The following is an 11,710-nucleotide window of genomic DNA, read 5'->3' as shown; positions in this document are numbered from 1 at the left end:
CATTTGAATGGGAGCCCCCCCCCCCCTCCTAAAAAGGTAAGAAGTCCTAATTCATCATGGGAAAAATGGTTGCCTCCAAAAACACCCACATGCCAAATATGGTTCCATTTGCTTGATTAGTTCTCGAATTATGAGGAAATTTGTATTTCATTTGTGTAGAAGCCCCCCCTCTTGAAGTGTGGAAGGATCCTAATTCACCGTAGAAAATATTTTTGCCTCCAAAAACCTCCACATGCCGAATTTGGTTCTATTTGCTTGATTAGTTCTCGAGTTATGGGGAAATTTGTATTTCATTTGTATTGGAGCCCCCCCTCCTAATGTGGGAAGAGGTCCTAATTCATCACAGAAAAAATTCTTGCCTCCAAAAACACCTACACGTCAAATTTGGTTCCATTTGCTGGATTAGTTCTCGAGTTATGAGGAAATTTGTATTTCGTTTGTATAGGACCCCCCCCCTCCTAAAGTGGGGAGGGGTCCCAATTCATCATTAAAAAAAAAATTGTCTCCAAAAACACCCACATGCCAAATTTGGTTCTATTTGCTTGATTAGTTCTCGAGTTATGAGGAAATTTGTATTTCATTTGTATAGGAGCCCCCCCTCCTAAAGCGGGAGAGGTTCTTATTCATCATAGAAAAAATTCTTGCCTCCAAAAACACCTACATGCCAAATTTGGTTCCATTTGCTGGATTAGCTCTCGAGTTATAAGGAAATTTGTATTTCGTTTGTATAGGAGCCCCCCCCCCCACTTAAAGTGGGGAGGGGTCCCAATTCATCATAGAAAAAAATTTTGGCTCCAAAAACACACACATGCCAAATTTGGTTCCATTTGCTTGATTAGTTCTCGAGTTATGAGGAAATTGGTATTTCATTTGTACAGGAGCCCCCCCTCTTAAAGTGAGGAGGGGTCCTAATTCAACATGGAAAATTTTCTTGCCCTCGAAAACTTTCACATGCCAAATTTGGTTCCATTTGCTTGATTAGTTCTCGAGTTATGAGGAAATTTGTATGGAAACCCCCCCTCTTAAAGGGGAGAGGAGTTATAATTCCCCTTATAAAGAGGGGAGGGGTCTCAAATTACCCTAGAATAAATTCTTGTCACCGAAAACACCCACATGCCAAATTTGGTTCTATTTGCTTGATTAGTTCTCGAGTTATGCAGAAATTTGTGTTTCATTTGTATGGGAGCCCCTCCTCTTAGTGGGGGGAGGGGTCTCTAACCATCACTAAAACCTTTCCTGGCCCCAAAAACCTCTACATGCAAATTTTCACGCCGATTGGTTCAGTAGTTTTTGATTCTATAAGGAACACAGGACAGACAGACAGACAGACAGACAGACAGAAATCCTTCTTTATAGGTATAGATATAGAATGTTTCTTTTTTTTTGTCTATTTTCTCCCCCTGCATAGGATATGCTCGCAAAGGTACCATGATCTTTTGATCAATCCCTTCCATGTCGACACGAAGAGTTATTAATCATCGGTAGCTTGGAAATTCAGCCAAGCAGAGAGAAAAACCACTTCCGTGGCATTCGCTTTTAGGATAGTAAAATGCAGTATTACTTTGAAAAAATAAATAGCATCTTCAAATTTCGTCGAAAAGAGATTTTTCTTGTTCTTTTTAATAAATCTCTATACTCAATAGCTAATCTAACTTCAAAAAACTATCATGCAAGCAAATTTTAGTGTCAAATAAACATTAGTATCTTGGGCAATGATGATGTGGAAAACGCCCAACCTAATCCAAACCTTACCATAAGGTCCCTCAGTTTGTTTTGATAGACTATCCTACACAGATCGACCGTCGCGGTTTCAAGTGGCTGTTGATTGATCCTGACCTTTAATTCAATTTAATGATGATAATAGTTCTATTGAATAATTTTTCCAACACCCGCGGTTCGCCGCTTGAAGTTCTACGAGCTTCAAAACAACTACCGCCCCGACTAGAGCTGCTGCCCTTTCGTTGTACTTTGTAGTGCTTTCAGACGGTAGAAGTCATCCGGCACATATATTCTGGATCTAAAAAATCCAGAGCCCAAGATCATAATCATCATCATCTTTTCGGGAGGCTATTCGGTGTGTTGCAGCGTGTTTTTTACTCATTCTTCGCTCGATTCGGTTGAATTAATTATCCTCTCGCCGCGTGTTGATATTGAACATAGATCAGAGGCATCTCTTTTCATCAAAAATTTGCTTCGGATTTCTTTTTCTCCGGAATCAGGCTTCCATGGGTAGCTCACTTCGCTTGGTTTATTTTCTATGGGATGATCGATCTTTGGAAAGAGCCACCGGCACCGGCCCTCGGGTGCTGTGATTGGTAGGAGGATATCGAGGAGAAAGCCGGGAAGAAGGGTGAAGGAGCAGTTTCGAGAGTAACTTCCGCCGTTATACATTTAAATGGACTTTTTCAGTGGATCGATGCATTGGTTAGCGCGTTATTCCTGGGCCAGGAAGTTGGAACGCTCTTTGGGATATTTCTAGTTTCGTTAATGATATTTGATTGAGAGCCATCAATTTTGGTATAAACAATTAAGACTGGATTTTTTTTACTGAGAAAAAAATCTTTAAATATACATAGTGTATATTTCAGTCATTTCTTTCAAGTAGTAAAACAACAAATAAACTTTTTAAAAGTCTCAGCATTCCAGAAAAAAATATAAATTGCTGTTGTTTCTGTATCTAAATATGGCCTAATTTTTTACGTTTCTGCAATTAAACTATTGATATTTTTGCAATTACAAAAAATGAGGTTCAATATAGTATTTTTTTTAAAAAGTTTCCATTTCACGCCTTATCTCATTCTGTTTGGGCACTATCAATGTCTTTGGTTCAAATAATTCTTCTACCGTTTCTGGCGTCGATTGAAAAAACTCCCATTATAACAAATAATTACAAACCCTAACTCATTAAAGTCCAGACTAAAACACGAGGTTAGTTTGTTGAAATAGTTTTAAAATACCTTTGTAATGCCATTTAAGGCCATGAACAGGGATTTGCCCATTTGATTTTGCTAGCGGAAATTTCGTTCGAAAAAACTTTCGTTCAAAATACGAATCCGTCCGAAATATAGAATAGCGGTAAATAACTAGTTCTTCAACCGTCCCATACATAACTTTTTCAAATTTTGCTTGACTGAGACGGTATTGTCGAATGAATGTAAATTTAGTCAAAGTGATCGTGCCATCCCTGGCCATGAACAATAAAATCGATTAAAAGTTATTTAAATTTAAAAAAATCTAAGGATGAAAATGATTTGACCACAGAACTTAAAAAGGGACACCGCAAGCACTAAATATAAACATTGGGACATAAACATTTTCGCAATAGGAACAAGTAGGCAAGATTTAACGAAATCGGTGAACATTTGAAATTTCAGTAGTACTTTTTTGAATAAAATTGCTGATGAGGAATAATTTTAAAAAATTCTAAAAGAGAAGCTTTTACGGCAATACATTCTTTTGCAGCTGTTTACGTCTTAGATATGACTTAAACAAATGATTTCTTCAACGAAAAATTATTGCACCCTCAACTGGTAAAACGTTTTGATTATTGTAATTAAAATTAGACGCTGTCAGGTCAATGCTGAATCGGAAACTTCACTAGTGAAATGTTAAGTGATACTTACACCTCTCTCAGTTTATCACATAATAACTGCCAAGGCCAATACTTAACTGAGCGTTAAACTACCTCCGCGAAATGTTCAAATGCCAAACAGATTTAACTGCCAAAGTTCGAAAGCTCATAAATCAAGATTAATTACCAGACGTTCGAGTGAAATGGACATGTCGCTCCTCCGTGCTGCTCCAATTCTCCTTACAGCACGCAGGAGTCGAAGATGGTACGGTAGAGGAAAGCTGGTATGGGGCGTTATTTGAGAATTATCGCCTGCTCATACGGTGAGTAATCCGCGTGGATCCGTGCAAGCTGGCAAAATTGTTTCTCCAGCAGCTGCCGAATCTGCTTCTAGTAGACAGCCTGATTAACTCTCTTCCACACTCCTGGTTACAGTGAAAGGCTTCCCCGTGCCCGCTCCAGCTTACCGGCCAGCTTTTCAACATCTTCATTTTAGACGATAGGGAAGCTGCTTCTGCTGATCAGACCGCGCTTTACCACAAAACTCAAACCGGCGGCGACGGAGCAGCGGCGAGAACATAAATGAAATAAGAAAAAGAAAGCGAACGCTGCAGGGTACAATCATAATCCAGCGTGTCTAAATAAATCTCATCATCAATCATCGAACGAATTTTGGCAAGTTTGCTCTGGCCCGTTGGCATCTGGGTCGGATCGGTTGAAGAACTACGATCGCTCTAAGGCTAGATGACCGGATCAAATAGCCGACAGGAAAAGGAATGTCTGGCAGCAGTACAATAAAAAAACTGCTTCCGAAGTGACCACTTCTGACGGTACTTCTTACAAAGTATGGTGTAGCCTACAATTTAATTGTTTCTAATGACAAATGTTTCTAATAATGGATTTTCAATTCAGTAGTTTAACTAATATTTTCAACTTATGTTTGTTCCCGCCGGTGTCTGAAATATGGTAAAAAATATTACAATAATCCTCGCTCACTAGTCATTGGACAAAAACAAATAAACAAACTGGCGGCCGCTGTTGTTCGTTTATCAGCACGCCAAAGGGGCTAATTTACTACCTTTTCTTTGAAACTCCTGCAGGGCCCTGAAACAAAACTCAACCCTACTAAGCCGTGCCGCACATCCGACGACCCGCATAGGGTTCATATTTTATTCTAATTAAATAGAACATTAGTTGCATAAATTTTGTGAGCCCAAATCTACGACCAGGAGACGTAAAATAACAGTTCCAATCGTAAGTCAACCTGGATTGTGTGTGTGTTTACTTTGCGTCAAGATGCGGTTTCCGTTTTAGTGTTTTATTATTGTAATTTTCGATCGGTGTTCATCAGGTAATGGAGGTCTCTGAGAACTGACCGAAAAAAAAATTGAATAAAAAAATGAACAGCCCAGACAGTCGGGTAAATTTTTAGTTGCGTTAACGAATATGTCGAATTACGCTCTCAACCGCACGCCCATCGCGCCTATCAAAGCCTTCGGCTGCCGGCATCCAGTCGGTCTTTTACTTTGATCTGATATTCAAGAATGGTTTCATCGGTTTCGTTATCTTTCTGCCGGCTGGGAAAAGGGCAGAGCAGTAGTTTTCCCTTCAGTTTTCTGATCAACAACATCCCCGCGTTGATGTCTTTCGAAACTTATGTATTACATTTATTGATTTTAGTTATATTGTCTCACTGTCTACAAACTTTACTTAAGTAATTTTATCTGTTTCTAAGTGAAAATACACTCGGCTTTTCTGTAACCTAAAAAAATGGGCAGAGATACGAAAAAGAAAGAATTTTCCTGCTGTTGGATGAATTGGTCCTCCGGTCCGAAGCCCGGTGGACGTCGGTGGTGTTGATAGTGGAGAGGGGAAATATTTAGTCTATTTATTTTCCTGTTTTTAATGATACATCCGAATTAATTCACTGTTAATGGGATTAGATGTACTTCTGTTGGGTTATCTGGTTTCGCTTTCTGGCTGCAGCTCCGTTTAAAGTTTCGCTCCGTAAAACGCAAAATAGTGGCGCGTGGGGCGTTCTTCGTCTTGCAGCCAAAAGCGAAAGGAAATAGAAAGCTTAAAACTATTTATTTATTTTTATTGCTTTTTGGCAGATGTTAGGAATTGTTACAGAACATAACCGGGAATGCCATCAGACGGCACAGCTCGGACTGACCCAGGTGTTACTGTTGTGCCGGTTGGAAGGGTAGAAACTTTTGCTACAAATGGAACGGACGGGAATGGAATTTTCGCTTATCTTTTCTTCCCTCTGTTCCAAGATAGCCCGTCGATGATAAACTCGACGACGGAGCAGAACCTGGAGCCGACGAAGCGGGAGTCAAAGGTTGCAATTATGTGTGTCAAAACATATGGGCCGAGGCCGCAGCAACATTTTTGCGAAAAGGTCTACGACTAGTACCAATTTCTCGTTAAAAAATATATTATGCGCGTTATAAATCATAATCTGCCCGGTTGGCTACGTTTCTCTTGGCTTCATATCGGTGGATATTCGCGTACAATCGTTTCCCAGCCGAGTAACAAAATAATCAACTCCTTCACATTTTGAAGAGTGTGTGCAGTGCGGCCTAAATGCAAGTATGCAAGTTGCAACACATAACGAAAACAGCACATGTGAATATATGAGCGAAAAGTGCATCATGATTTATGTTTTTATCAGCGCCCGAGCTACAACGGAAAACTGTTCCCCTGCTGCCGGTGGCTCCGATACACTTCTGCCGCGCCGCCTTTCGGTCGGGAAGTTGAACACTGAGCGCGATACCAAGTGAAAGGTTCTGCACCGAAAGTCAGCGTGTCCCGGAAGATGGAACGTTGCCTGGTCGCTGAATGCCGTATAAATCATTATTTAACTGTTTGCCGGGAAATTAGCTCGTTTACTACAGGGATGCCTAACACTGTTTACCGGGTTTTATATGCGCCATCACCAGTAGTAGTTCGAATTTACCGTTTGACATGTGCTGGGACGAATGCATTTCAAAGCACCACAGCAAAACTCATTTCGTTCTCCGGTTCTCTTCAAACAAGCCTGACATTTTTTTAAGCTCGCTTCTTGTGATATGCAATATGTTATTTTATTAAATTAATAACGAAGTCCATCGGTAAAATGATTAATTATAAAGCAACAGTAGCACTTTACTCAATTACTGTGAACAAGTACTCAAAATAAAAACCAACAACCGAAGCATCATTCACACATCGCGCCAAGCCATGTCGAAAAACTTTAATTATCAAATTATCGTAGCAAAATTATTGAACACCATCAACTACTGAGTGAAAAGAGCCGTTTCCCTCCACGTGAGACGAGTCGCCGCGTTCGCTAGTAAGTAAAGTATAGGTACCTACATACGGCGTGAGCTGTCAGTGTGTGAACGAGCTACCTCCGCAGCACTGATAATCAACTGACCCAGGAGGAGGGAAGCGACCTCGAGCGAGTCCGAGTGCGTAAGTGGATATTTAATCATGCTGGCTTTTCGATTACTTTCTCCCTCTCTCGATGCTCCGACGGTCGATCGGTCGATCGGTTGCTACTTTCTTCTTTTGGCCCTTTCAGCATTTTCGAAAAATCATTCCGGGCCACACCGGATTTCTTGGCGGTCGGTGTTCACGGTTCACGTTATTCGCCTGCGCGCTCGCCCCACCAAATATAATGGCAATCATCGTCATCAACGGTCGATCCATCGGCCCCGTTGAACTTGCGGAGGAAACACGAAGAAAAGTAAGCCAAATAACTACACCGTATCATTGCCCAAATCAGCAGGGTTCTGGTGGTCATTATCTTATTTCTCGTGTTTTTCAATGCGCATCCGCGGCTCTGTCCCGACCGGCCGGCGGTTGGCATCCGATATGCTCGGCAACTGATTTTTTTTTTTGCTTTTATTCGGGAAGTCATTCGACGTAATACACGATAATTATGCTCAAATTAGAATGGCGGACGAGCAGCCGACAGAAATTTCACTCAGCCCGGCTACTCCTTAGAGACCAACGCTGCCAATAAGATTTTAAACGATAAACGGTGTCCATGTGAATGAAGATACTCCGGTCCGTCCAACAGCCTCCAACAGCCGAGAACCGAACCGACGGAATTGAAGTAAAATAATATCGATAATCATCATAATTCTCCACCGATAATCGCGTCGATCATCATTATCAACCAATAGCTATCGATTTGACGAGGAACATTTTAAGACTATCATCTGTTTGTTTCTTCCCGAGATGTTGTCTAGTCCGGGTGAACGTGCGGATTTGAATGGAGCGTGCCCATTTGGACCAGTCGAAGCAGATCGTAAGCACCATTTATAACCATCGGTTTTGAACTGATCGATGGCCGGTGTATATTCATGATACGTAAAATGCAGAATGTGAGTTTTATTCCAGCTGTACAAGAAACAAAACAAAAGAATAACAGCTCTAAATTCCAATGCCGAGCTGAATCGCAAACATAAATTATTTAGGCATCTTAAAATCGATCATGCACTCATGCTGCCACTAATGACTGACACTAATATAGATCTAATCGAGCAGATGGAAGACTCGCCGAAAGAAGCTATCGCCAGTGAGAGATATTCGAACGTGTATCGATGCTTAACGGCGGCGATCAACCTTGATTTGTGTATCTCCTTTTTTCCGTTTACCGCATGCGATCGGCAACAGTTTCTTCTGCAATCCTGCCCGCTTGCGGATGACGGGTTCTAATCCGGTTGACGGTACGTTGGCAGGCTTACACCGTAGTTCGACCTTCTTTCGTAGTTGACAAGCTTAGAATGAGTCCGGCTGTAGACTAAGAGTATGGTTAGGCACAGTAGAAAAGGTTGTTTGGAAATTACAGGCAAACCTACAGGTTGGTAGGTTCAGCCTGTCCGATGACCAAACCCACTGTTGACATTTTGTCGAGAACTAATTTCACACTTTTGTCCTGCTGTAATATTTCCATACAGTAATATTAAAAAGAACTGAAATTAATATCAAATCAGTTTTACGGTACAGTCTATTATTACCTATTAAATTTGTTATTCAAAACATGAAAAATAAAACTCATCACTGTAACCTTATTGTACTGAAACAACTTAAAATTTTTTATATTGGCTTTCTAAGTCATTTATAACGAGTTTGGTGACCAAAATGGGCCATAAAAACTATTATGTGAGTGCAGTAAAACTCAAATTGTCACTTGCGCACTTTCCGTGGTAAATAGTGAAAGAATCCGCAAAAATTGTGACTAAGATATAAAAAATAGAAAATATAATAAAATATAATCAAATTTTTATTACGTGACCTGCAAGTTACATAGCGGGCTGATAATTACACAGAAAACAACAAATCGGCAGCAAATGGTTAGAAATGTGAGATAATGACAAATAATTATGAACCGTTATGTTTGGCGTACGATAAGCATTTGCGTTCGACTGTGGGAAATGGCGGGGATATTATTATCAGTGAAACTTGTTACGATGGTTATCATGAATACATGTTTTAGGTATCGCATAAAAGCAGTTTAATGATGGTCACAACATAATTTGAACACTGCAGTTTTCGAATTTCTCGGACAGAAGGGATGTAGTCGCCGACCGAAACCAAACCGGTTGACAATAAGCCAAATAGGTCAGTTGATTTCCGCACAAACTTTCTAATCATTGTGATAACGTGCTGTTTGAGCCGTTGAATGCTGATGCCGATTACCGCTACATGCAGTGCAGGTGTTATTTAGAAACTTCATTAGAACTTCTCCTAGTAAATAACGACCTATTATGTCTTCACGAAGAATGTGAAAATCATACAATTTGTACTTGAACTTGCCGACAATTGTCAGAAAACCTACCAAATGATGAAAATTGGAAAGGTAATATTCAGCAAACATTTTTGCGGTTTGCAACCTTTAATTTGAACACTTTTGTGAGTGTTCCATTCTATGCGCTCCACAAAAGGATGCTGTGATTAAAGGCGATGAAAACACTGCCGTCTGTCGTCGCAGAGAAACACAAAGCCACGTTTTATCGCTGAGAGCAGATTTTTGCAATTGAAGCCATGAGGAAAGCACTCGAGTTATTTTATTATTTTATCTTAATGTTATTTTATTTCGATAAATTATGGAGCAACTAACTTCCGTTTTGGTATACATACTCTTGTTGGAGCTCATTTCGGCTGCGATTATATCACTGTCTACATAAACTTAGCGGTTGCAACTTGCAATGATATGTAATCATTGTAATTTCGCAAATTGGAAGTGAGAGTATGCTTTTATAATATGCCACCAGATATGTTATCAAACCTATCGAGAAATATCATTTTTATTGTAACGTTTACTGATAACGTAGTTTTATTTCCAATTTAGTTGTTTTGATCAAACATTACATCACATTATAACATTATAAGTTTCTTTTTACCTGTGTTATCTACTGACAAAGGTTCAGAAATTAGTAGAAAACACGAAGTTAATCACGATGGTTCGTTGAACTAAGCGACGTTTGTGCGTGTGTGTGTCCGTGCTTGCCGTGCGTGTGCAGGAATCCGTGCGTTGCAGTTCAATGCAGTTGGAGTCCATCGTAATTACCTTAAAGATTTTTACATCGTCGGCATAAAAAAGCAATCAGGTGGCAGGAGAGCTAACAGTTCATTTACAAAAAGAGAAAAGAGCAGTGTTTTAAGGTTGCTCCAGAAATGTTGAACTAGTCGGAAAACTCGGTCCTGATCTTCACACTCAGCCTACGGTTACGGTGTCAAGTACAAGTGTAGCCACTTGCAGAACGGAGCGGAAACTCAGTCAAACACTACTGCATCAATTTGCACTCCTGCATTCATGTTACGTAGGCAGAACGAGACGAAATCAACGAGATTCGTAGAGACTGAACATTTTGGAAACACCCATGTAGTGTGGACAACTGGCGAACAAAGTGATTCACGATTATCTCGATCACTTTAGAGTTGGAGCACAACGATGTATTCTCACGACAGTTTTTAACGTTGCGCTTATCACCCCTCTTGTGTACAGAACACATAACTGAATCTTTCCATGGGGTAAAGAACTTACACTACTAGATTGAAGCATTGAGCAATAGCGAAAGAGTTTTTTCGAAAACCGTAGAACACATTTTGTCAGGAAACAAGATAGAATACCGTTAGCTCCGGCCACTAACGAATATTTTAGTTTTCCGATGACTATCTCCTCAGTTACATTAAATTCCAAAACCTGCCTGAAGCGTGTTGCAAAGAGATGGCATTTCTCGTTGACTTCAAATACGGCATATGATACCATCGACCGGAAAGAGCTATGGAAGTATAATGATCGACGGCGATGAGTTTAACAGCGTAAAAGTGTAAGTAAGCCACCTAAATCAGTAAGTAAGTGAAACTTCCTAGCTTCCGTTTTTAGTCTGGCGTAGATTGCCTCCGCCGTTCCAAGGCTTCTAGTAATAATGTCGAGGTCGCTTATCTCTTTTAGTTTCGTTGCAATTTGATTTTAAACGGCAACGCCCTGATCAATAACGGAGTAGCAGCACACGGGCGGTATCCTATGCTTATGCTTAGGCTAGTTTGATTTTAAACGGCAACGTGTTGAGTGTATCTGAGAAATGCACGAATTCGTTCATCACGCATAGCACACTAGATCACCGCGTGCGACGGACACGGTCTTTCGAACGAAGGCAACAGCTTGCTAGCATGCTTTTTGTACTTGAGCTAATGAAGCTGTCAGAGTCAATAGAATCATAGCAACTGGCCCTGCAATTGTCCTGCACTCTAACAGCAGGCTGCGAAGTCTGTCGTATAAAAACAGAAGGTCAAATTTCGATAAATAGATAAATAAATAAATAAACCAGAGGGCTTGTTGTTGAAGGCACGAGAAAGAGACGATGTTCTTCTGCGTCCATAATTTCGGTTGGTCTTCCACTACCTTGCTTGTGAATAGTTGTTGTGCATCTTAGGATATGGTAAACTGACACAGCCGCCACATATTCGCTTTTCAAATGTTGTACCGTATACTTTTTGCCGAGATTTCTGTGGCAGTTCGTAGAAGTGTACAACGCGCTCACGACACTTCTTGTTTCGATGCCATTTTATGCAAAGCTAGGCCAGCATAAACTAAACAAAAAATATTGACAAAAAGAAAAGAGAGAAAGCTAACACATA

The sequence above is a fragment of the Sabethes cyaneus genome, chromosome 2 (genome assembly GCF_943734655.1).
Source record: "Sabethes cyaneus chromosome 2, idSabCyanKW18_F2, whole genome shotgun sequence".
NCBI lineage: Eukaryota > Metazoa > Arthropoda > Insecta > Diptera > Culicidae > Sabethes > Sabethes cyaneus.
This window is presented reverse-complemented; position numbering follows the sequence as displayed.